Here is a 24,940-nt window from a genome sequence, read left to right on the forward strand (position 1 = left end):
GACACAAGATACAGTTTCCTAATGCATCGAGATTCTTTATGTGTGGCTGATTGGGTTATTTAGACCTTTGATTTGATGGGTCTCAGCATAGACAGGGCACCCCAAAAGCCTCCCATATTGGAATATCCTAACTATTTGATTGTTGGCCCATTTTCTGTTGAATTTGGCTTTGTTGTAACTTTTTCTTAGCCATCTAATTTCTAGGCCACCAGTTCAAGGTCGTCCAACTGGGGAGATCAAGGTTTACCGAGATCGTGGGTCACTAAAAATAGCAATCCATATTGCAAATGTCCCATAGTCTAGTTTGCACACTTAATCTGGAATACGGGTGTCTGGTGTTTTAAGGCCACATTTTGAGAGATGTATGGGATATCCTCCATCTATGGTGGGGTTCATCAGATTGATGTTCTAGATCACCAAAGCATAGGGGCTCCACAGGTATGCATCAGAAAATTGCACTTGCTGAGAGCTTGAGCCCTACAATTGCCCACAAAGTTTGGTGCCAAGTTACAAAATTATGTCCTTGGTACGTGTGCTTTAACTTTTTTCTCTCTTTTTCCAGCGGCATTATTGAAGAGCATGAGACACCAAGGTATGAACTAATTAATTAAAGATAAGGAAACTATTTCACTTTTGAACTTTACTTACTAATTTTCTTTGGAGGAATTATACCTTGCATTATTCCACGAATAGGCCAGGTTAGCAAGTCCCAACAAGGTATGAACTAATTAATTAAAGATAAGGAAACTATTTCACTTTTGAACTCACTAATTTTCTTTAGAGGAATTATACCTTGCATTATTCAACAAATAGGCCAGATTAGCCTATGGGTTCCGAGTCCCGACATGAACTGGTTGTGCTTGGGCGTAACCCACTGACGGGCCCTAGCCCTGATTTAAAATCGTTTAGCCTTACGGGATGGATTATGGGTTAAGTGAACCAACCTGCTTTTGATGTGAGTTTGGGCCAAAATAATTGGGTAGTGGGTTGGGTTTGAGATAGAAATATGTTTGTTTAAGTAAATGGGTCGGGTTTAGGTTGAACCCTACCTGCCCATATGGGTTATTAATGGGTTGGGCCAGATGACAAGGCTTGATTCGATCCAAAACAAAATAAAGAAGAAAAGTATGGATAACTTCATTGTCTAGACTTGAACTCAAACGTAATTTCTGGGGTCTAATTTATTAAACCTGAAGTCTAGGTTGGGTTCATGGGTGGAGTTCATCAGGTACCCATTAACATCCTGACCGGCCTTAATGCGACCTGTGTGATAATTTGGACCAAGGGACCAGTATGGGCCCATTAAATTAATGGGTCGACTGCATTTGATTTTGACCCACCCTAAATTGGGCCTGAGTTTTAATGGGTTGGGTCTAGTTCCAAACCTCTAGTTTCTTAAATGGGTCGAGTATAGGGTGCCCCTAGACCGGACCCAAGGGGCTAGTATGGACCCATTAAATTAATTAATGGGTTGGTTACATTGGATATGGACCCAACCTAAATCAGTCCCAAGTTTTAATGGGTTGGCTCTAGCTAGTTCGAAAACTCCAACCGGATTCTTAAATGGATCGAGTATGGGGGCGTCCCTGATCTGATCCGACTTGACCCAACACTATCCGACCCAACCATCAAATTAGTAATTAGAAAATACAATAATTCATGACAACTCACATTAAATATGAGGAAATTTAGAAATGGGTTAGCTAGAATACATCTTATTAAAGAGAGGCCCATCATTATAAAAAGAAAAAAAGAAGTTGGGATCTTTGAAATAGGACTCTGATCCAGAGAGGCTTCTATTTCTAAACTGTTTCTTTGTTGGCCCACATATTGGTAATGGGGTCTACATTACTAATGCTTTTTTAGAACAGTGAACAATGGGCCCCACCTTACCACAAACTGAAATATTTGCAAAGTACTATTGTACAATCTCTTATGGACTCCAGCTTTGGTTAGGACTGTCTGTCAATGGGCACGGCCACATTTTAAATTTTGAATAAGCCCGACCGTTAGTCCCAGCCCAAACAGTTGAAAATTCAGTCGAAGCCAGTGGTCCCCAAATAATAAAAGACCAAAGAAGGTGGTGTTGCCCAGGCCATAGAGCAGTGTGGTGATGTGTTGGGAGCTGTGGGGCCCACCATGGTATCAACACCGTCCATCAGTTTTGACAGCTCATTTTTAGGGCACAAATCCAAAAATGAAGTAGATCCTAGAACACACCACCACAAGAAACATTGAAGATAATGACACCTTAGATTTGGATCTATGTCATTTTTTGGATCATGCCCTAAAAAGAGCTGTCAAAATGGATTATTTACAGTTTGGATGGATGTAAGGCACATGCATCACAGTGGGCCCCCACAGTTAGGGATCCACCCAAACAGCGCCCATCATAGATATACAACATCAGGCTCTGCCCAACACATCACCTCAATACTGGGCAACACCACATGATCCACCCTCCTTGTGAAAATTTTACAAAGTACTTACTACCCTCCTAATTGATATGTTAGGATTGGGTCGTGTAATGAATGGATGGCTTCAGTGGCCCCACCGTGATCTTTATGTGAAATCCACCCTCACCCATCAGGTGGGCCAACCCATGTTAGGTTTCGGGCCCAAAACTCAGGCCCATGTATCATAATGATTATAAAAACCAGGTGCATGCTCCACCCTCAAACCTGTTTCCTTAACAAATCCATTTGAATTTGTATAGGTCTGATTTTTTGGGCCTGACGCCTATTGATGTGTCATGTTGATGGCTGGAGTGGATTTTTCATGTAATCATTATGGTGGGTCCCCCTAAAAATCAAAAGTGAATGAATTTCTCAACTATTTCTTTTTTAGCATGGCTCACATAAATAACACGTCTAATGGTTACATGATGGATTTCACATATATGCATGCATTACGACAGTGTGCAACAATCCCTCAACCGGAAGTGGATTATCCTTACTGTGTGGGGCCCACCTCGGTGAATTTGTTTCACATTCACACAGCCCATGGCATTGGAAAACGTCGTGAATGACCATTAAAAACTCTTTAGTTTATTTTATTTATTTATTTATTAATTATTATTATTTGTAAGCTAACAAAGTTTGGATCTGATATTTGTATTTTCCCTTCATCCAGGTCTGCCAAATAAACTTTAAGAATCTGCTTACGGTGGGCCATGGGAAGTTTTTAATGGTTGGCGTTCAATCACCGTTGTTTCCTATGGTGTGGTCCACCTGAGATTTGGATCTGATTAATTTTCAAGACCACCATGTCCTAAAATGGGCTAGAAAAACCGATGGACAGCGTGGATATATATTCCGCTGATATATAAAGGGGGGGCCGCTGATATATAGAGAGAGCAGACTTTTCCACCATTGATTTCTTAACGGCCTACCTTGAGCTGGGAGATCCACTCTGACCGTACTTTTCCACCATTGATTTCTTACCGGCCTACCTTGAGCTGGGAGATCCACTCTGACCGTTAGACATTTTAACCCATGTTGGGCTCGGGGGCAAAAATTCAGTTTGATATATGATTCAGTTAGGCCACACCAAACAAAATTGGGAGAGACATCCACCCTGCTCATCATGATGATTATATGAAATCCGCTCCAACTATTATATTCCGCACCAAAATTAGGTGTAGGTCCCAAAAATTAAACAAACCTACACGTGATTCAAATGGGCCACGTCAAGGGAAATAGTTTGGATGGTAAGCATTGCCCCGCATATTGTTCACCGGTGAGCCCATCTTAGCCTCCAATAATTACTTAAATTAATTAATTAACAAGGTAGCTTATTAAAAACACCTCTTTGAATAAAGTACCTATAATTGCAAGATTTTCTATACCTTTTCTATTTGGTGTAGCTTATTAAAAACACCTCTTTGAATAAATGAAGTACCTATAAAAAAATTTCTATCATTTTTTTCTATTTGGTGTGGTATATTTATTTAATTAAATATGAAAAAAAGATATCATGCAAATGTAACCTTATCAATAGGTTGGATGGCAAGTAAACATTCCGGTGGCTTATGAAAAAAAAGATATCCAATAATTACTTAAATTAATTAATTAACAGGGTACATCTCTTTGAATAAAGTACTTGAATTGTAAAATTTTCTATCGCTTTTCTATCCACCTCTTTAAATATGAAAAAAAGATACCATGCAACTGTAATCTAGGTCATTGTGACCTTATCAACATGTTGGATGGAAAATAAACATTCTGATGGCCCGCATGAAGTTTATAATGGTGGGAAATCACTGCTGTTTTTGTGGTATGGTCCACCTAAGATTTGAATCCGCCTCAGTTCATGCCTAACTTAAATTGAGCTTTCAAAATGGATTGAAGGTATGGATGCAAGGAACATACATCATAGTGGGCCCCACAGTTAGAGATCCACCGATCCACCCTAGTTTACATGTTTCTTTTTCAAAAAGGCTTTCCAACAACAGGTTATTAGATTTTTTGGCAAGGGAAGTTAGGGTTTGTTGGTCGTGCAAGGGGTGGGTGGGTCATGAAATCCAACTCGACCATCAGGTTTGTCATCCAATGTTATAGATTCAGGGCTCAAAACTTGCGGCCATATCCATTCAATCATCATCCACAACATGATCAATCCCTATTTCCCTTGATGTGAGCCATTTGAATCACATCACATATAGGTCTGAGATTTTTGGGCCGTAAGCCTACAGATTGATTGGTGTGGCTAATAGAGTGGATCATCGATTCTTCTCCCTTGATTTATTTCTATAGGGCCCACTATTCCTAATTTCTGGTGATATATTACCAAAATAAAAAGAAAAGAAAAGAAAAGCCTATGAATATATTAAAAAAGCCCACAACTGACTGTAGACAATATAAAATTAGCGACGGTCTTGGTCCATCGCAGTTTGCTGTCGCAAAAATAAAACGACGGATTCAATCAGTCGCTATTAAACGACAGATATGGTCCATCGTAGTCACAAGAGAGATTATTAGCGACGGTCTGGATCCGTCGCTGTTTGTGTCGCAAAAATAAGACGACGGATCAGATTCGTCGCTATTAAACGACAGGTATGGTCCGTCGTAGTCACAAGAGAGATTATTAGCGACGGTCTGGATCCGTCGCTGTTTGTGACGCAAGTTGGTGTTCTAAAATTTAGCGACGGATATGGTCTGGCGATAGTCATGGAGAAGATTAGCGACGGTCTGGATCCGTCGCAGTTTTCCGCGACAAAAATAAAACGACGGATTGGATACGTCACTAAATTGCGTCGGGTATGGTCCATCGCTAGTCACACAGTCTGTCACAAATTTCTAAAATTTTTGCAAATTAAATAAAAGCTACATTTTTTCGTGTTTGATTCCGTTCCACCTAATAATCATTACTAATCCAGTATTTTAGTGTAAAGTCGATCTTTTAAGTACACAATTATTATTGATGTAGGAGCAACTTCTCATGATCCCATTTAGTTTGTTACTACACAAGGAAAGCATCCATTGTAGCCCAACCTAAAACAATGAAAAAAACAACAAGAGATATTTGAAAGAATAGAGGGGTAAAAGAATAGCTAAAAATCAAACATCTAAGAAGCTGCAACCTACAAGCAAAATCATCTTGTAAAGTTCCAGCCCATAAAATTTAGGGTTGCCTTTGTTGGACATAGGCCAGTGGGGCCCACTGGTAGGCCATTGGCCTCTTTTTATTAATCATTTTTCTTTCGTCTTCCGTTTGAAGTTGAATTACAAATTCAACTTTAAATGAAGATTTAGATGAGGAAAGATAATTTTTGGTCTCATCCAAACTCTCCCATCCTTTCCTATAAATGGAAGAGGCTCTCTGTGAATAACACATCAAGCAATAATGAGAGTAAAAACAAGAAATTGAGAGGCTGATATTTATCCATCTAGCTTGTCCTTGGAACGATATAAGCCATAAATCGTAATCCGAGACCATCTATACAATAGAATTAGAGGGGTGGGTGGGCTCAGAGACTTGGGCCCTTTATTCATGTAGTAGCATTTAAAAAAATAATAAAAAAAAAAAATCTGAATCTATCTGCCTTTTGTATAAAAAATAAAGGGACCATCATTAGCATTTTGTGAGTGGTTGGAAAGCTCATATGGACCCCACATTAATATATACAAATTTAAATAGGCCAAAACAGAAGCCCAATTCACTTTCTTTCCAGATTAAGTATATCGTATTAAGGGTTTTCTAATCAGTCATTTGTGGGTTGATTTAAATCAAGTAAGAAGTGACTTGCGTTTTATATATATATATATATATATATATATATATATATATATATATATATATATAGCAAGATATAACCTATAGTGTGGTCCCCCTCGGACTGCCCGGATCCCACGAGTGAATAGAAAGTTGGATCTACATTGGATCTCACCTGAATTGCCCCATCTATCCTCTTGAGGAGAATTTTGGTTTCAAACTCCGATTCGAACAGGAGTACGCTATGCTAATGTGCCTTGGATGATCCACATTTTCGGGTGGCTGAAATTTTACGTGTACTGGTTAATTTAGGGTCCTCAGGCCAGATATAAAGTTTCGAACCAAACAGATGGTGGAAACTCTATGATTTTGCATTCAGGACGATTTTCAGGCCTCTTTATCTTCAATCACTTGATTTTCTCGGATCTTTGGTGTGTGAATTCTTCATTCTTGGTCTCCTAAGATCCGTCCCTTGTCTTGGTGATTTTTGAACATCAAATTCATGCCTTTAATACCTTTTTTCAATCCAAGCTCTTAAATTCACCTTGCAATAAAAACATGATTAAAATATAATGTTAAGCATTATCATATACGTAAAACCAAGTAATAACTGGGGTCTAATATGCAATATTTGACCTTCAACATTCACTCTCAATTGAAAAGAAGTTTTTGCTATCATCCAATATGGTCAAGGGATGATCCAAACCTCTCTTCCATTGAGAGCTAGTAAAGAATCCAACCACTTATCCAATAGTGGCCAAAAGATGATCCAAACTACTCATCTCGTACAGTACAGCAGAACATCCAAACCGTTCATCTACCATTATATCGAATCGGTTCAAGTTGATGATAGGAACTACTCATCCATTAGTCGCTAGCAGATTATCTGAACCATTTATCCACTAGAGGCCAATAGATTCTCTGAATTACTCCTCATCAAGGACAACAGATCATCTGAACCACTCATGCATTACGTTCCAAAAGATCATTCAAACTATTCATCTGGTACATGCATCCAGTGGAGCAGATGAAGATCCGCACGCTCATCCAGTGATGTCAATGGATGATTTGAGCTACTTATCTAGTAGGGGCCAATAGATGATTGATCTTAACTCCGAGTGAAGTTAGTGATGTAGTATAGTACTCAATAAGATTGAGATCGATCCACTAAGGAATAGAGGGTAGATACACTACTAGAATTAGAAAGCGAATAAAATCTAGGGTTTCCCATTGAGATGAATTGGAAATTGTGTTAACAAAATCATTAAATGACAAGTAAGGCATTAGGGATCCACTTTTAAAAAACTCTTACTACTAATTCATTAATTCAATAAGATAACTCAATTGGAATCAAATAAGGATTCCTTCTAATCGGAATATAAAATAATTAAATCAATATAGAACATCCGAACAAGGCATGAATCTTAATTGATCAATTTCTCATAAAGAAGTAATCGTAGGAAATTTCAAGCATCTATTATACCCAGAATTAATAATAGATCAAGAGATTTTACATATCAAAACTTTCACCAATACTAAGAATTCAATCAAAATCATCTTCATTTATTTTTCAAACCAATATTATTGAATTAAAAATAAGAATTGATTAAAAGGTTCACCCCTTAGCCTTAGTTAAGAGATTAGCCAAGCATAGCTAACATGTTAATCTCAAAAAGAAAAGAACAAACATGAAAACAAACTAAAACCAAAGAAAAAATCAAGGAAGATGCCAACGAAGCTTCGCCCTAGCTTTCTCTCTCTCCTTATTGCTCTAGGATCTCTAATTCGTGTATAAAGGACCTTATATAATTTTGCTTCCACCGACTCAGAAAATTTTGAACTTATGCAACAACTTTCGCACTCGATCGGTCAACCGAATAGATTCTTGGTTGACCGAAAATCATTGAGCAAGCCTCGGTTGATCAGACTATTTCTTGGTCGACTGGTCTGGCCTATCCAACACTCTAAATTACAGTTTGGTTGTCCGGCTTTGTGGCAATGTACCAAGGTCGACTGAACCTGTCTGGGCTCCACCGAACCTGTCTAACTTGATTTCTTCATTTCTTCAACATATTTCAAGTCTTTGATCTCTTTTGTACTCTTAGACTTCACAATCAACTTGAATCATCTTGGTTTTCTAATATTCTCCTACACATTGAAAATTTCTCTAATGAGAGCAATTTATCATTCAAATGTAAGGGGAAAAGGGTGTAATATTGAGGATAAATATGCAATATTTAACAATTATCACACACCCAAATAGCATTTTTCTAGTCACAAGTAAAATATACAAAAAGATTTAAAAATTCAAGACTAAAAAATAACAGAATTGTAAGGCACAAAGCTTTTGTGAGTAATGTCAATTTAGATTCCAACACACTTAATGGACAATCAAGTTGCGAGTTCAAAACACTAATTAACCAATTAAAAAATTCCAAACATTGAATACCATGATGCTCATTGAAATCTAAACTTTAACGGTAATAGGGGATCAATTCTCTACCATAATGATAACACTAATAACTACCCAAAAGTGATTAGATCAACCAAGAATTGAGTCAAAACCTCTCCAACTGTCTAGTACATATTCCAATTTTTTTCCACATTGACGGCTTTCAAAGTATTCAATCTTCTTTTCATTTTTTTCTTCAGAACATCATCATTCTTCATACTTTTTTCTTTTTCTTTTTCTTCTTTTTGTATACCATTCTTTTCTTTCTCATTTTTTATCATATTTCATTCTTTTTCTTCTTTCTTTTAAACAATAGGTAGTCATTTTTGATGTATTCTTCTTTTCAAATAAACAAATGAACAAGATAGTAAAGGTTCAACAGGCTTAGTTCCTAGCACTTTAGGTAATCATCATGTTATCACTACAGTGTCAAACTTAGAACCTAGCAGTGCAAGTCAGATGTGAATTGTGAATTTCATGATTCATCAATGTTTACAAATTCCATCAGAGAATTACTGAAAAGAATTCAATTTTTATTTCTAAAAATATACCAGTTTCTAGACTTTCAATTCATATCACTAAGTGTCTTATCATTTTAATATTCAGACCACTTTCAAATCTCATAAATTACACAGAAATCAAACTTTTGAAAAAAAAAATCTTAAAAATTTTAGCCCAAAATAGCAAAGATAAGCAAGTAGAAGAACTTTCCATAGGAAACTCCACCCCCAACCTAAATGATATATTGTCCTCAATGTTGAAAAAGATGTCATGCAATAAAAGCAATATGAGACCAACTAGAATGTAACAAGTAGAGGACCAAGAGTACTTGAGACGATGAATGAGTATAAGTGTTGAATTTCTCTAAGTCAGTTGAACAGCAAAAATAAAAGAAAAGAGACCTAATCTACTAAAAAGGGATCTCCATCAGACTAGAAGATTGGGATCTTCTAAAAGTTCCAAAGCAAGATAGCCTTGGCAAGATTGAAATGTAACTTTCTGTTGGACCAATAGGCTTCATGCTCCATTATATGATCTGGGCAATAGATAAAAAAATACGGATTATACCATAATAATTTGTGCACCCTCGCAAAAAAAAATTCTTCTTATCTTGTTGGGTCCAATGAATAGGAATTTCACCCGTGACAAGATAATTGGCCATGTCAACAAACCTAGGTGATTGAGATACAACAAATAATTGTTTATCAAGAAACTTGTCTCCTTGATCCAAGTTCCTTGATAACGGAGCATAAAGCCTATTATCAACAAATATAATTATTTATATTTCAGTTTTGAAGGTAATTGTTTTAAGTTAGGCTTTGATGCTTCAACACTTGAAGGTAAAGGCTTTGAATTGATATCAGGCACCTTAGTGGAATCACATAATGCATTCACCACCTCTAAAATCATTTCATCATCAGAGTTAACAAAATGATCTAAGCACGCTTCTAAGGGATCAGAAGAAAATGCATTTACCACATCCCGAATCATTTGACTATCTAAATCAACAAAGTAGGTCAAACATACTTCTAAGGAGTCAGAACAAGAGTTTGAAAGGAGCTCCTCCTCCACGAACGTATTGATCATGTTTATCTCATGGACCTCATAATGCCTTGTACATTTGATGTTGATCATACTCATGCATCATTGAATGATGGTACGTGCATGTGTGTCAAGTGCACCCATCCATGCATAAGATACGTCCTTTGTAGTTGGGTCACATGACTATGTATTGGTACAACTGATAGTGGCTCATGATTATCATATATGAATTTTCTATCCTAAAGACTATGTAAACTCTAGACTCATGGTATTACATGCATACTACATTCACTTGAATGTATGCCTTAGCATGCATGCATGACCATGATATACTTGATGTTGGTAATACCACAGTTTTGCCATATAATATGAAATGGATCTTGGTAATGAAATGTGGATCTATAACGATGACATGGACTATCCTTAAAAGGGATGGGACGTCGAAAAATGTGGAAATAGTGGGGGATGATATGCTCCTTGGGTTGAAAGTCCCTAAACCCCGATGCTAGCTAGGGATGCCTCACCGTCGGACCGAGTGGACACATGGGTCATAGATTTGACTCCCACTGACACGGTCAAGTTGAGAAGATGTGGGTCCAACCTGCTTAAGGGCCGAGGTGCAAACAAGGATCGGTCTAGCCCATCGATGAGGAGAAGCATGATTGTGGTCCGCTATTGGCATGCCCGGTGGTAGTCTTATGACACCACTATAGGGCAGGTATGCGAGGTCGATTATTGGTGCCTAGTGTGCATATACAGTTGCCATAATAGGGAATAACAATACAATGTTGATACTATGGCTATGGACTTGTGTGATGCGGTAATGCTTGTGTGTAACAGATATGTGATAGCATGACATGGTGGTGTTGGAGCATTGATTCAGATCATGATCCCAATGCATATGCATTATATTACATCATATGGGTATTGTCGTCGTACCTTACATATTACATGTATTCCACCACACATGATTTCTTCATGGAATATTTACCTTACCTACCTGCATGTAGGATATACTGTACTCACTAGGCTTTAAAAGATCAAGCCTTTCTTTTATAATTTCTTTCAAGACAGTATCAGAAGTAGGAGTAGCAGATGCCTATCATGTGATTTTTAGACACTACACTTTTGATTCATTTTCTTGGATATGTATCGTTGTGAAACAATTGTAATGTAAACATATTGTATAATGACAGTTGGTTATTTTGCTTGTATTGTAAATGCCAATCTTTATGCCTGATATTTGTTAGCAAAAAAAAAAAAAAAAAACGCTAAAACTTATAGTTAGGCGTCGAGCTTGGGACTTGGTTTGCAGGCGTCGGGTGCCAAACTTAGAGTTCGACACACCGCGAGGCCAGGTCTAGCCATCATAGATCAATCGTGCGGGAGGCCGAGTTTGTGGTACGACTGCCCCTCTCCCTCCCACTCTCTCCCATCACCTCTAATGCCATTGTCGGTTCCTCTTTCCCTCCCACTCTCTCCCATCTCCTCTAATGCCATTATCGATTCCTCTCTCCCTCTCCCAGGTCTAAGCTTGGGCTTGGGCCATAAAATAAAATTAAAAAAAAAAAAAAAAGGATCAGACTCAGGTTGTACCACCACTTTGGCTCATCACGGGCTACAACTAAGTTCAAGTCTACATTGAACAATGAGGGCCGGCTTAGACAGAGCTTAGTCCTTCCATAGTCCAGCCAGTTGACACCCCTAGTTGAACAATATACCCACTGAATAATTAGGGTTTGGAAAAATAATATGCAAGTATAACACTTGGGATTTTTTTGACGTGGGAGTGTTGGTTAGATGGGTTAGCTCTACCTTGATGATGATGTGAAATCCACTTTAACAACTAGGTGGTCACCTATGTTAGGCTCAGGGACCAAATATCAGTCCCATTCATGATACAGGTGAACCACATAATTAGAAATAGTGTATAGGGCAACACTCACCCTCCTAAATGTTTATCTTAGTATGGCCCACCTGCATCATAGATGGGTTGGATGTTTGGGCCTTACACCTAAATTGTAGTACAACATCTGAGGGTTGGAGTAGATTTCATGTAATCATGGCAACGAGCCCTGTAAAAATCAACGGTGGATCTCTCTAGCAACTACTTCAGTGGTTTTCTTTCTTGATATGCAAGTAAGAGCTCGACGGAACCTGATTGCTTGTGGCGATGGGAAGCTAGGTAGGGTCCATTGTGATGTCTGTGAAAAATCCATTCCATACATCTATTTTTCAAATCATGTTAGTAGATGGACCAAAAAAATGAGGAAGATCTAAGACTCAAGTGGGCTGCACAATTGGAAACATTACGGGTTGAATGTTCACCATTAAAACATGTGGGGCTATCGAAGTTTTTGACCAGGATAATACCCAATTTCCCTGACATTTCCATCTCCTGATCACCCTTCCCACCCTAATTTCCTTGACATTTGTCTCTCGATTGCTCTTCCACTCAATTTCCCTGACATCTCTCTGTTTCTCACACGCTCTGACCACCCTAATTTAAAGATGATACACTATAATTTAGTAATTTCAACTGAGGTTAATGTATGTTCATATTATAATTTTTATTGCCACTGAATATTGTACTCTGTTGTTCAGCCAAATCACCTAACTAATTTCCTAATTCTTGGGCGTAGAATCCTCAATAACACCATACTTTGTAGGGCTCACAATGTTGTATATGAGATGTCTACTCCACCCCTGAGATCTACACTCCAGCCGACCACATGACAAAGAACAAAGGTGATATGATGTCATAACTTTGTATGTACGATAAATACACACTTAAGGCCCATTCGAATACTACCAAATAAGTTACTTAAAATAAAAAAATAAAAATAAAAATAAAAATAACTTATGTTAAGTAGTTAAGTTACTTTTTTCACTTAAGTTAGTTTGGTAAGCATCATTGTAAGAGTAACTTATGTGCTCAAAGCTACTTATCTTAATAAGTAAATTTGTTTAGCTTTTTAACTTATGACTTTTCTACTTCTCTATCTCATGGTCCATGTCAAAGGAGGCTCTATCTTTTTTGTATCAAAGGAAGCTCCATGTGGAGGACCATCCACACTAAAAGTGGGGCTCACACAGTGGACAATATACATAAAAGGTAGGCGTCACATGATCGATGACCCCATATAATGTGGGCCAACATATGGATGGTCCACATCAAAGGTTGGCCTATAATGATAAAAAAAGCCCACATCCAAAGTGAGCTAGTATGATGCAGGACCCACTTCAAAGGTGGAGCCTACATGATGGACAATCCACATCAAAGGTGGGCTCTACATAATTGGTAGTGGACATTGAAGTTGGGGCCCACATGATGGAATATCCACATCGAAGGCCGGCCGCTAATGATGAATGACCCACATCCAAGTCGAGCCCTGCATGATGGGTAACCCCCATTGAAAGTGAGGCCCACATGTTGAATGGCTAATAAACATTGGGTTGTTCCTAAAATGTTTTTAACCGTAGTCTTCAATCACCATTGTTTTCTATAATTTAGTCCATTCGAGATTTGGATCTGCCTTATTTTCGGGCCCATACCCTGAAATAAGCTGATAAATGAATGGATGACGTCGATATATAACATGTACATCAAGGTGGTCCCTGCAGTCATGGCCTGATGGAATCTGCTCTAAAACAGTTTTCTTGCTTGTTACATAAGCAAGAGCCTAGCTGACAGGGATTGCCTATGACAACAAGAAGCTAAGTGGGGCCCACTGCGATATTTGTTAAAAATCTCCGTCCATCCAATTTGCCAGATCACATGGGCCCAAAAATGAGAGTGGGTCTCACGATCGAAACAGTAAGCATTGAATGTCTGCCATTGAGAAATTGGTCGGGTTTGAATTGTTTTCGGTTAGACTATTATTTATTGTTTTCAGTTATCGTAGTAGGAATGATCTTAGAGATTTTTACCTCTATAAATCTCACATTTCATCCACCGTCTTTTCTGAACGCTCCCAAACCTACTTTCCAAGACTAAACCACTGACTTTTTGTAGACAAAAATACCCTGCATTTCAAAGCCATTTTCTATATTCTTCTCGCCTCTCCACTTTTGCAAAAACCCATTTTTTGGATTCTTCTCTCCTCTTCATACAACAATATCCCTTTACCTAAAACCCATTTTCTGAAATCTTTTGTCCTCTTCCCAACACCCATCTACCTAAAACCCATTTTTTGAATTCTCTATTCTTCATATAAGAATACCCTTCCACCAAACCGTTACTTCTTTGCCTTCGTTTTAGTTTGTCAAGACGAAATGGTGCCTCCATCGAAGAAAGCACGCACTATAGGTATATTTCAATAAATTGCCCTAAACCCTAAACAGAAACAATTTATTGTGGACCATAGTAAGTTTTGGATCAAGCTTATATTTGTGTTTTCCATTCATCCATGTCTACATCATCCTATGAACACGATGGATGACAAATAAAACATCACTGCAGGGCCTAACAAGGTTTCAACAGTGGAAATGATTATCCCCACTGTTTCTTGTGGTATGATCCACTTAATCTTTGGTATGCTACGATTTTGGGCTCAACCCCTTGAATTAGATGGAAACACGGATGGACGACATGGATAGGCCAAATACATTCAAGGTGGGCCCAACTCAATTTACTTAGTATGATAAGAGCGTACTGAGCAATCTAATTCCCAATTTGCCAGAGTTCTCGGTCCATTTCACCTACTTGTCGGCTAATTTGCCCGAGTTATCGGTGAAATTGTTGGTGCATGATCTATGAAATTGCATGAGCAATTCATGAAATTGACAGAGAAATCATTACAAAATTGACTAGGAACTTCAACAAACAAATTGATGTAATGCTCGATCAATTTCATGAAGCTCAATCAATTTCACCAAAGTACTCATTGAATTTCATGTGAAGCTCGCTTAATTTCATTTGAAGCTAGCTCAACTTCATGTTAGGCTCGCTCAATTTCATTTGAAGCTCGCTCAATTTCATGTTAGGCTCGGTCAATTCCATTTGAAGCTCGCTCAATTTCATGTTAGGCTCGCTCAATTTCATTTGAAGCTCGCTCAATTTCATGTTCGGCTCGCTCAATTTCATGTTAGGCTCGCTCAATTTATTGTTAGGCTCGTTCAATTTCATTTGAAATTCACTCAATTTCATTTAAGGCCCGCTCAATTTCATGTTAGCCTCGCTCAATTTCATGTTAGGCTCGTTTAATTTCGTTTGAAGCTTGCTCAATTACATGTTAGCCTCGCTCAATTTCATGTTAAGCTCGCTCAATTTCATGTTAGGCTCGTTCAATTTCATGTTAACCTTGCTCAATTTCATGTTAGGCTTGTTCAATTTCATGCTAGCCTCGCTCAATTTCATGTTAGGCTCGCATGCTAGCCTCGCTCATGTTAGGCTCGCTCAATTTCATTTGAGGCTCGCTCAATTTCATGTTAGCCTTGCTCAATTTCACGTTAGCCTCGTTCAATTTCATTTGAAGCCTATTCAATTTCATGTTAGGCTCGTTCAATTTCATTTGAAGCTCGTTCAATTTCATGTTAGGCTCATTCAATTTCATTTGAAGCTTGCTCAATTTCATGTTAGGCTCATTCAATTTCATTTGACGCTCGCTCAACTTCATGTTAGCCTTGCTTAATTTCATGTTAGGCTACACCCTGATCCATAGCTCAAGTGGTAGACTGAGTGAAAGATACCTCGTTTCAACACTGAGGTCATGGTATCGATTACCTAGTGGGGGTGGCTAACAGTGAAGTGTGAACTGATAGTGGGGTGTACTAACAAGCTAACAAAAAAAATGTTCGGCTCATTCAATTTCATTTGAAGTGCATTCAATTTTATGTTAGGCTCGTTCAATTTCATTTGAAGCTCGCTCAATTTCATGTTAGGCTCGTTCAATTTCATGTGAAGCTCGCTCAATTTCATTTGAGCCTTGTTGAATTTCATGTTAGGCTCGTTGAATTTCATGTGATGGTCATCGAATTTCATGTGAAGCTCGCTTAATTTCATTTGAGGCTCATTGAATTTCATGTGAAGCTCGCTCAATTTCATTTGAGGATCGTTGAATTTCATGTGAAGCTCGCTCAATTTCATTTGAGGCTCATTGAATTTCATGTTAGGCTCGTTGAATTTCATTTGATGCTCGTTGAATTTCATGTGAAGCACGCTCAATTTCATTTGAGGCTCGTTAAATTTCATGTGAAGCTCGTTAAATTTCATGTGAAGTTCGCTCAATTTCATTTGAGGCTCGTTGAATTTCATGTGAAGCTCGCTCAATTTCATTTAAGGATCATTGAATTTCTTTTAGGCTCGTTGAATTTCATTTTAGGCTCGTTGAATTTCATGTGAAGCTCGCTCAATTTCATTTGAGGCTCGTTGAATTTCTTGTTAGGCTCGTTGAACTTCATGTGATGCTCGTTGAATTTCATGTGAAGCTCAATCAATTTCATTAAAGGCTCGTTAAATTTCATGTGAAGCTCAATCAATTTCATTTGAGGCTCGTTAAATTTCAAGTTAGGCTCGTTGAATTTGATGTGATGCTCGTTGAATTTTGTGTGAAGCTTGTTGAATTTCATGTGAAGCTCTCTCAATTTCATCTGAGGCTCATTGAATTTCATGTGATGCTCATTGAATTTCATGTGAAGCTCACTCAATTTCATTTGAGGCTCGTTGAATTTCTTGTGAAGCTCATTCAATTTCATTTGAGGCTCATTGAATTTCATGTTAGGGTCATTGAATTTCATGTGAAGCTCGCTCAATTTCATTTGAGGCTCATTGAATTTCTTGTGAAGCTCGTTCAATTTCATTTGAGGCTCATTGAATTTCATGCTAGGGTCATTGAATTTCAGGTGAAGCTCGTTCAATTTCATGTGAAGCTCGCTCAATTTCATTTGAGGCTCTTTGAATTTCTTTTAGGCTCATTGAATTTCATTTTAGGCTCGTTGAATTTCATGTGAAGCTCGCTTAATTTCATTTGAGGCTCATTGAATTTCATGTTAGGCTCGTTGAATTTCATGTGAAGCTTAATCAATTTCATTTGAGGCTCGTTGAATTTCATGTGAAGCTCGCTCAATTTCATTTGAGGCTCGTTGAATTTCATCTGATGCTCATTGAATTTCATGTGAAGCTCGCTCAATTTCATTTGAGGCTCATTGAATTTCATGTGAAGCTTGCTCAATTTCATTTGAGGCTCGTTGAATTTCTTTTTAGGCTAGTTGAATTTCATACGAAGCTCATTGAATTTCATGTGAAGGTCGCTCAGTTTCATTTGAGGCTCATTGAATTTCTTTTTAGGCTCGTTGAATTTCATGTGAAGCTCGCTCAATTTCATTTGAGGTTCGTTAAATTTCATGTGAAGCTCGCTCAATTTCATTTAAGGCTTGTTGAATTTCATGTTAGGCTTGTTGAATTTCATGTGATGCTCATTGAATTTCATGTGAAGCTCGCTCAGTTTCATTTAAGGCTCTTTGAATTTCATGTTAGGCTCGTTGAATTTCATATGAAGCTCGCTCAATTTCACTTGAGGCTCGTTGAATTTCATGTGAAGCTCGCTTAATTTCATTTGAGGCTCATTGAATTTCATGTTAGGCTTATTGAATTTCATATAAGCTCGCTCAATTTCATGTTAGGCTCGTTGAATTTCATATGAATCTCGCTCAATTTCATGTTAGGCTTGTTCAATTTTATGTTAGGCTCGCTCAATTTCATTTGAAGCTCCCAAATGAGTCGAGTTCCAAAGACGAGGACATCGGTGGTGTCATTGCCTGATGGTCGACCCATGGAGACGAACGACTAGATCGTATTAAAAGAGACTATCAAGATAAGGTTAAACTTCCCAATTTTAATGGCTTATTGCGTTTTGAAGACTTCTTTGATTGGTTAGCCTAGGTAGAGTGTTATTTTAATTACATGGACGTGCCGAAAGAAATAAAAATGAAATTAATTGCGTTCGCTGGTCTATGCATTGGTTATAACTTGAGCTCAACAATATAGCTCGATGACAAGAAGGTTTGTATACCAAAGCAATTTAATAATACTTGTAAACGCAAGAGATAACAAAGAGAAGATAAGTAGTCCTATGTTTTTCTATTTCATAGACAGGTCCATTACTGGTAACATTTTTGGCATTTTTAGTCACTGATTTATTTTTAGTTTTATTTTTAATTCATCATCATGTATAATTTTAGCCCCATGAAATTTCATTTCATTTAGAATTTCAAAAAATTATTAAAATTCTACTAGTACCAGCTGCCAGAAACTAATAGTTTTCTATACAGTTTTTAAAATGTCTTAAAATTAAACTACTGTGAGTTTATTTTTATTTTTCTTTAAAACTAGACTCATCAAGGTTCAATCTGACTTTTGAATCACCTCAATCGGAGTTGTAAAAATATATATACGAATTTTTGAAGTCAATACACTGAATCTATCCACAATTGTCCACAACTAACTATTGCTGACCAGCTGTCCGAGGTCGACTAGGTCACCCTATCTAGCGGGCCGGGGTCGACCGGGTCATGATGGGGTCGATTGGGTACCCCTTTTCAGCGACTCGGGGTCGACCGAGTCAAGTTGGAATCTACCGAGGCCCCCTTTTCATTCTTTTTCAGCAACAAGGGGTCGATCGGAGGCAGGTTGCCGACACTTTAATGGCAAAGATGGACCAAAGGACCGACTGAAGGTGGAAGTGATCGGGAGCGTCAAAACATTAAAATAGTCGTATGTTGCAAACCAGAATGAGTTTTTCGAAATATCATATATGATTTTGGGGTATGAGAAGATGTTTTAGCCAACCAATTTACACTACACCAAAATAGACATTTAGGAACGGTTTTAAACCGTTCCTAAATGGTTAGGGAAACCTCCCTAAATGAGGCGTCGCAAAAAAACAGGAACGGTTCAGAACCGTTTGGGGTACCGTTTCAAATTTTAGAGACAATTTTAGCAACGGTTTTAAACCGTTCTAGTGCCAACGGTCCTCATATTTCAGGAACGATTTTAAACCCTAGATAAATTTTAGGATGGAATTTTAGGAACAATTTTAAACCCTTCTTTTCAATGATTACCTAATCGAATCATGATTCAGATAGTATGACTTAAATGCTTTGGGTTTTTGCAATAGAAAATATGCCATTCTATAAATATCTTTTACACCCAAGAGAACTCGCAACCAGAACAGCAGCAAGGGCACAATATCACAAAGAACTAAAACAGCAGCAAATAGAAGCCTACCTTGCAAGTATGGCCCTTGTATTCTTGCAATAATTCCCCCGTAGACCTGCCATAGCCATCTCCATCAATGCACAGATACCAGAAGAACATACAATAAGGTTTAATCTGAAAAAAATAAAAAGGATATTTCCTATCCAAAAGGTAAGAGTAGAATCTAAGCAACTTGCTAGCATGCAGTTTCCGTCGTTTGATATCGAAATGCAGTTGACAGGCTGTCCCAAGTCATCAACAAGCTCTCTAGTTTATGGCAGCAAGAAGGTATTAGCAGAAACGCGTTAGAAACAAATTTGAGAGTTACAGAGTACTGCACTAGGAAAAAGGCAAATAATGACACCCCAAATGAAATGAGAAGTCTCGGAAAAACAGGACTCAGGCCTCCCTACTATGAAGTCTATGATGCTACATACCTACCAATACGAATGTCAAATGTGTGAGCAGTTCCACCAACGCTTCCAGCAAGAATTTCACTTTTTGTCAAACAAATAGACATCACGCTGAGAGATCTGCAGTCCCATGCACGCACTGAACGATCATACCCTTCTGATACTACCACGGATCCATACTCGTGGAACTTCACAGAATTCACCTGAAAATAGAAGGAAGTGCAGAATTAAAGAGTTTCATGGGCTGCATGTAAGATGCACCAAGAAAATGTGCATATGAACTGCTTCCATGACATGTGCTTAGAAGCCAGCAACCAAAAAGCCTAATTATAACGTGCTGGACATTTTACAGGCCTGTTTGGATGCACACCAAATTCATGAATTTGGCAAATTTTTAAATGTCAAATCCTTGAATTTGGCAATTAATGTGTTTGGGTTGGCGTTACTTGATAAATTCACTAATTGCCAATTAGTAAAAGGACATAAATCATGCAATTAGCAATTAAAAAAATCTAAAATTCCCCAATTCACGAAGTTGGGGATCTTGAGAATGTTTCCCCACCCTTGACAAAAGGTCCATTTTGTAACCATTAGTCCAATTGCTATAACTATGTGATCCAAATGATATTTGAGATAAATAGAAAAATCAAATCAAGCCCCACATGATGAACGGTCCAATCAATGAATCATATAGTATGAAGGAAAGAAGACTCACCAATTTAGCTAGCAAGGAGAGAGTGAGAGTGCTTAGAAGGTCGCCCTTTCTTTGAATAATGGATGCATATTCCACAATGCAATCTGAGAATGAGGAGGTTTTTTAGTTTCTCCAACAATGCATATGGGCACAGATTTACATACAAAGATTTTAAAGATTGTAAAACAGGGTAAATGATTATATTCACTTCCAAGTATCGATTAAGAAGAAAAATGTAAATGATGATGGCAAAGAAATCTCACCAATTTAGACCACCAAGGAGTTCGAGATCAGAGGTTATAGTGCTGTCGCCACCTGAACAAAGCAACATTTTCATAAGAATACTCTTCAGCAAAACTTAAAGCAAGGCTGCTCAAATGGGCCGGTACTACTACCTACGTGACTACGTCGAATCAATTGGCAAAGAAAGCTAAGGAAGAAACAACTCTTCCCCAAGATTTATTCATATACATAAATAACTAATCCATATTCATTACATGTCCAGTTAGAAAGTCCAACATACGATACAACTGGAAAATAAAAACCCACACCTTATTACATCCAGGAACCAGATCTTGGAGAATCTTCATACACTCACTGATCTTCTCTCCTAGCCTGTTCAATAGACAGATTCAAATCAGGGAGATTTGTTCAATTGGTATGCATCTCATGAGGACCGATATTTTTCCTCTCAAATGTTTTTTTAACCTTCAACAATTTTACCATCTTTGTCAAAATTCTTTAAAAAGTCCACCATCAGAACTAGCACATATGTTTTCAATATCGTGCCTACTCATTTATTAAACCTATTCCTGGATCATGAGGAGAATCATGCTTCACATGAAGTCAACTTTGGCAACGGGCTTTTGGTTTTGTGTGATCGCTACGAATACTTCCATTGTTAAGAAACTAAGAGAAGGTTCCTACAATTATGGTGAAAGCAACACTTGTGATTTCAGCAAAATGGGTTCCCTCACACGATGTTTCTTTCTAGATTTGCTCATTAAAATCTACTAGACTCTACACTAACAGAAATTCAACCAAAAAGACAATTGCTGGACTTTGAAAATTAGTAACTGCAGCAGTCATGGTGGCCCTAGCCTCTGATTTCGGTAAATCTGAATTTCAGGCCCAGGTAATGTCACTACAAGAAAAGGAACTTTTACCGGCAGTCTACTCCTAAGCACGAGTGGTGCCAAATGGCTGAAGTGCTTGTAGGCCTAAATTTAGGCACAATTGATTAAAATCCTAGGAAAAAAAGTCACAAAGCAACATTCCATGAAGATAGAATAAATGAATTAAAAAGTAAGCCATTAATTACAAGGTTGAAACAATATAACAGAGTTATCAATGGCTAGATGAGCCATTCAACAAACAACATTCAACAATTTAACCAACCAGGTTTTTTTTTTTCCATAATAAATTGAACCAACTAGTTTTAATACTAAGAAATGTTTTTGCAGTTACTGATACGCTATGAAACTTCGACACGGCCATAAATGTCAGTGTTAAAAACAGACAAGGTATCAAATGATGGTGTTTTGGTTAGTTGTCCATGTTTTGGCAATCCCTTCAACAAGTTGATATCCAACTAGGAATTATTACCACAGGGTGGAAAAATGATAACGGGTTCAACTCAGTTTTTCTTTTTGTGCGCCCAAACAGTCCGTAAATCAAATAAATGGTTGGTTAATGATTTTTTTTTTTCTAGCTATCCATCATGGCACATGTGCGATTTCAGCAAATCTCTTGGAATTCGAATGCAAACACTCTTTGGAAGGCAAAAGGCAAAAGAATGGATATGAAATAAAATAAAGCTTACAAACTTCAAAATAAAGCTTACAACATATACATGTTATTGAAATTCAATATAAATCAGAAACAAACTTCAAAAGTCAACAATAGCTCAGTGAGCACAAATCACACAATTGTTACAGGAGCCAAAATGTGGAAACCTTCACTAAGTCGGATGCAATGCAATTGTGTGAGCATTATATCAAACCTCACCTGAAGCAACTCTATCTGGCTCTGTAATAATGTGACCTTATCTTACCTCTCTTGAATGATCTTTTCCATCTTTGCAATGCTCTCAGCCTTGTTTTTCAATTCTCGAGTTCTATCCTCAATCGTTGATTCTTCAAAGAAAAGGGCAAAAGTAAGCAGCAACCCATGAACTAAGAAAATTAAAACCACCTTGCAAGGAAAGAGAGGTATTCTACAATGCCTGGCTAGAGTTGGTGGTGCTTTCAGGCCAGCATTTTGTACAGATGAGGTGGCCCACCTTCCAATGCTCCAGACCATTAATCTGGTGGCACAAAGTGGAGATGGAACAAAATTACCCCCATTAACCAATCCCTGCGATGCAATCACTGAACTTCTTCTCTAGAAGCTCATGATCATTGATGTATATAAATATGCAAATGTAACTTTTCTGAACCTCCATTCTCTGTATAGTTCTAGCTTCAGATACAAATTTTGATTGGCTAAGGTGGAGAAGGTCAAGAAGACAATTAGAAGGTTAAATTGGAAGCCAAGAAGTTTTTCCCTCACATATTAACAACGGTCAAACAATCTTCAAGCTGAATGAATCCATCAAGGTAAGGGAAAGGTAATTTCTTGAGAAAAATGAAGAAGAAAGGGAGAGAGCTGAATGAATCCATCAAGGTTTTTTTTTAACCATATATTGTGTACTCCTTTAAGCAGACCAATAATGTGCTGTAATTTAGAACACTAGCTGCAAAGACAGCCCCTAACCAACCAAAAAACTATCAAGAACAAGAACTGTTGGGCAGGTTGAAGATGGAAACTGAAATGTCAAAAACTGAGGGAATTTCTCACAATAACTAAGGTAAAATGAGTAGTGAAACATGTTCTTCAATTGAATGCCACTTTTATAACTCGTATGGTACAAAATAATTCTATTTACACAGCTCTCGTATTGTCAAAAGGTTGAAAAATATATTTCACCATCACTTTTCCTTCCTTTGAACTGGTTGCAGTTGCATAATTCCTCAAACTCTGGTAAAAGAAGAACAAATACCATTTTCTGAAAATAATCAACAGGAAAGATATATCAGAATGAGGACAGTACAAATTATCGCAGCATCTGAATAGCGGAAATAAGCAAAACATTAAAGGATGAATGTTGGGCCCAAACTAGAGGAATTTTGGTTGCATCAGCATTCCATATGGGAAGGGCATACTTTTCAGAGACCCAAAATTGCTCATCCGAACCCGCTGGACAACTCTAGTTCCAGATATCCAATTGTTGCCCGAAAATGGATGGTTAAGAATAAAATGGAGTCCATAGATCATATGCAATAGAAGCAAAAGGCCCACCAATCTGATGGCTGGGAGTATTCGATAGAGGAAACTTTCATCCCTACGACCATCCACAATGAACCCATTGAAATGCAGTCTAGATCACTTAAATGTGGCCACCCTACCCATATGGCATGCTGCACAAATAAAAACCATCTCTGCTTTGGGGAGGCATTATACGATGCTGGCAGCATTCTATAATAAGGCATTATACGATTCTGATCCGAAACAAGCAGTGCATTCAGTTCTACAGAACGGCAGTACAAATGGCCCATCTCTCAGACATCCAGGCAATTCATACGGACTAGCGCATCATCACGGATATTTCATTCCCCAAAAGTACCAGCAATTGAGCAATCTAAACGGTTGGATTGATTCATACAGATCGACAGTTAGCCAATGGCTGATCAACCAATCATATGACTAACAATTTTTTAAATTGAACCCATGCACGGTGGGGTCCAGCAGATAAATGGCCAAGATCAGGGGTTAACCCACTTCCACTGGTACAACACCTCTTAAAGACTTGAAAAACAAAAGCAATATCATTTTTACTATAAACAGCTCACATTGATTCATTTACCACGTGAATCGGCTTAAATCAGTTCAATCTTCCAATGCAATTGGGGATTTCATAACACAAATACGATCTGATAGTCACAAAGGAATAGATGAAAATGATGAAAGAGATTTTTTTTCCTTTTTACCTCGGTAGTGGCGAAATTAGGACTGGCGGAGCTCCTTTGAGTGCCAATCTCTGCGTGAAAACGTGTTCGGTTCTCAGGATCCTTTGGATGAGAGCTAAATTAGGTCGAAGACGCCCCGCCAAAGCCATTGAAGAAGAAAAGGCAAACCCCTAGAATTTTTCGCTAGTGACAGAAAGGGAGAGAGCTTAGGCCCAAGAAGAAGATGAACCCGCAATCGGAGATGGAACGCTGGGATCTTGAGAGAAAGGGAGACGGAGACGGAGAGGGAGAGCTTAGGGCGTTTTGGCGTTTTGGGCGTTTTGGCGCAAGGAAATGATGAAAATAATTCGGTAGTCTGCGGCAGATTTACAGTAATGTAACTCTCGGGCCATGTGGGGTCCACTTAGAGCGTTCTAATAGAAT

The 24,940-nt window shown here is 38.0% G+C and overlaps 1 long non-coding RNA gene across 1 annotated transcript; it reads right to left on the minus strand.

Annotated features, from left to right (window-relative positions):
* Nucleotides 1-19,509: 19,509 nt before the first annotated feature.
* On the minus strand, nt 19,510-21,281 carry LOC131252040 (uncharacterized). The gene is made up of 5 exons (XR_009174119.1): nt 21,062-21,281; nt 20,774-20,825; nt 20,532-20,614; nt 19,841-20,019; nt 19,510-19,670 (listed from the first exon to the last, which is right to left on the minus strand). It is a non-coding gene; the product is annotated as an uncharacterized LOC131252040 (long non-coding RNA).
* Between the last annotated feature and the right edge of the window lie 3,659 nt (nt 21,282-24,940).

This window comes from Magnolia sinica, chromosome 7 (genome assembly GCF_029962835.1).
Source record: "Magnolia sinica isolate HGM2019 chromosome 7, MsV1, whole genome shotgun sequence".
NCBI lineage: Eukaryota > Viridiplantae > Streptophyta > Magnoliopsida > Magnoliales > Magnoliaceae > Magnolia > Magnolia sinica.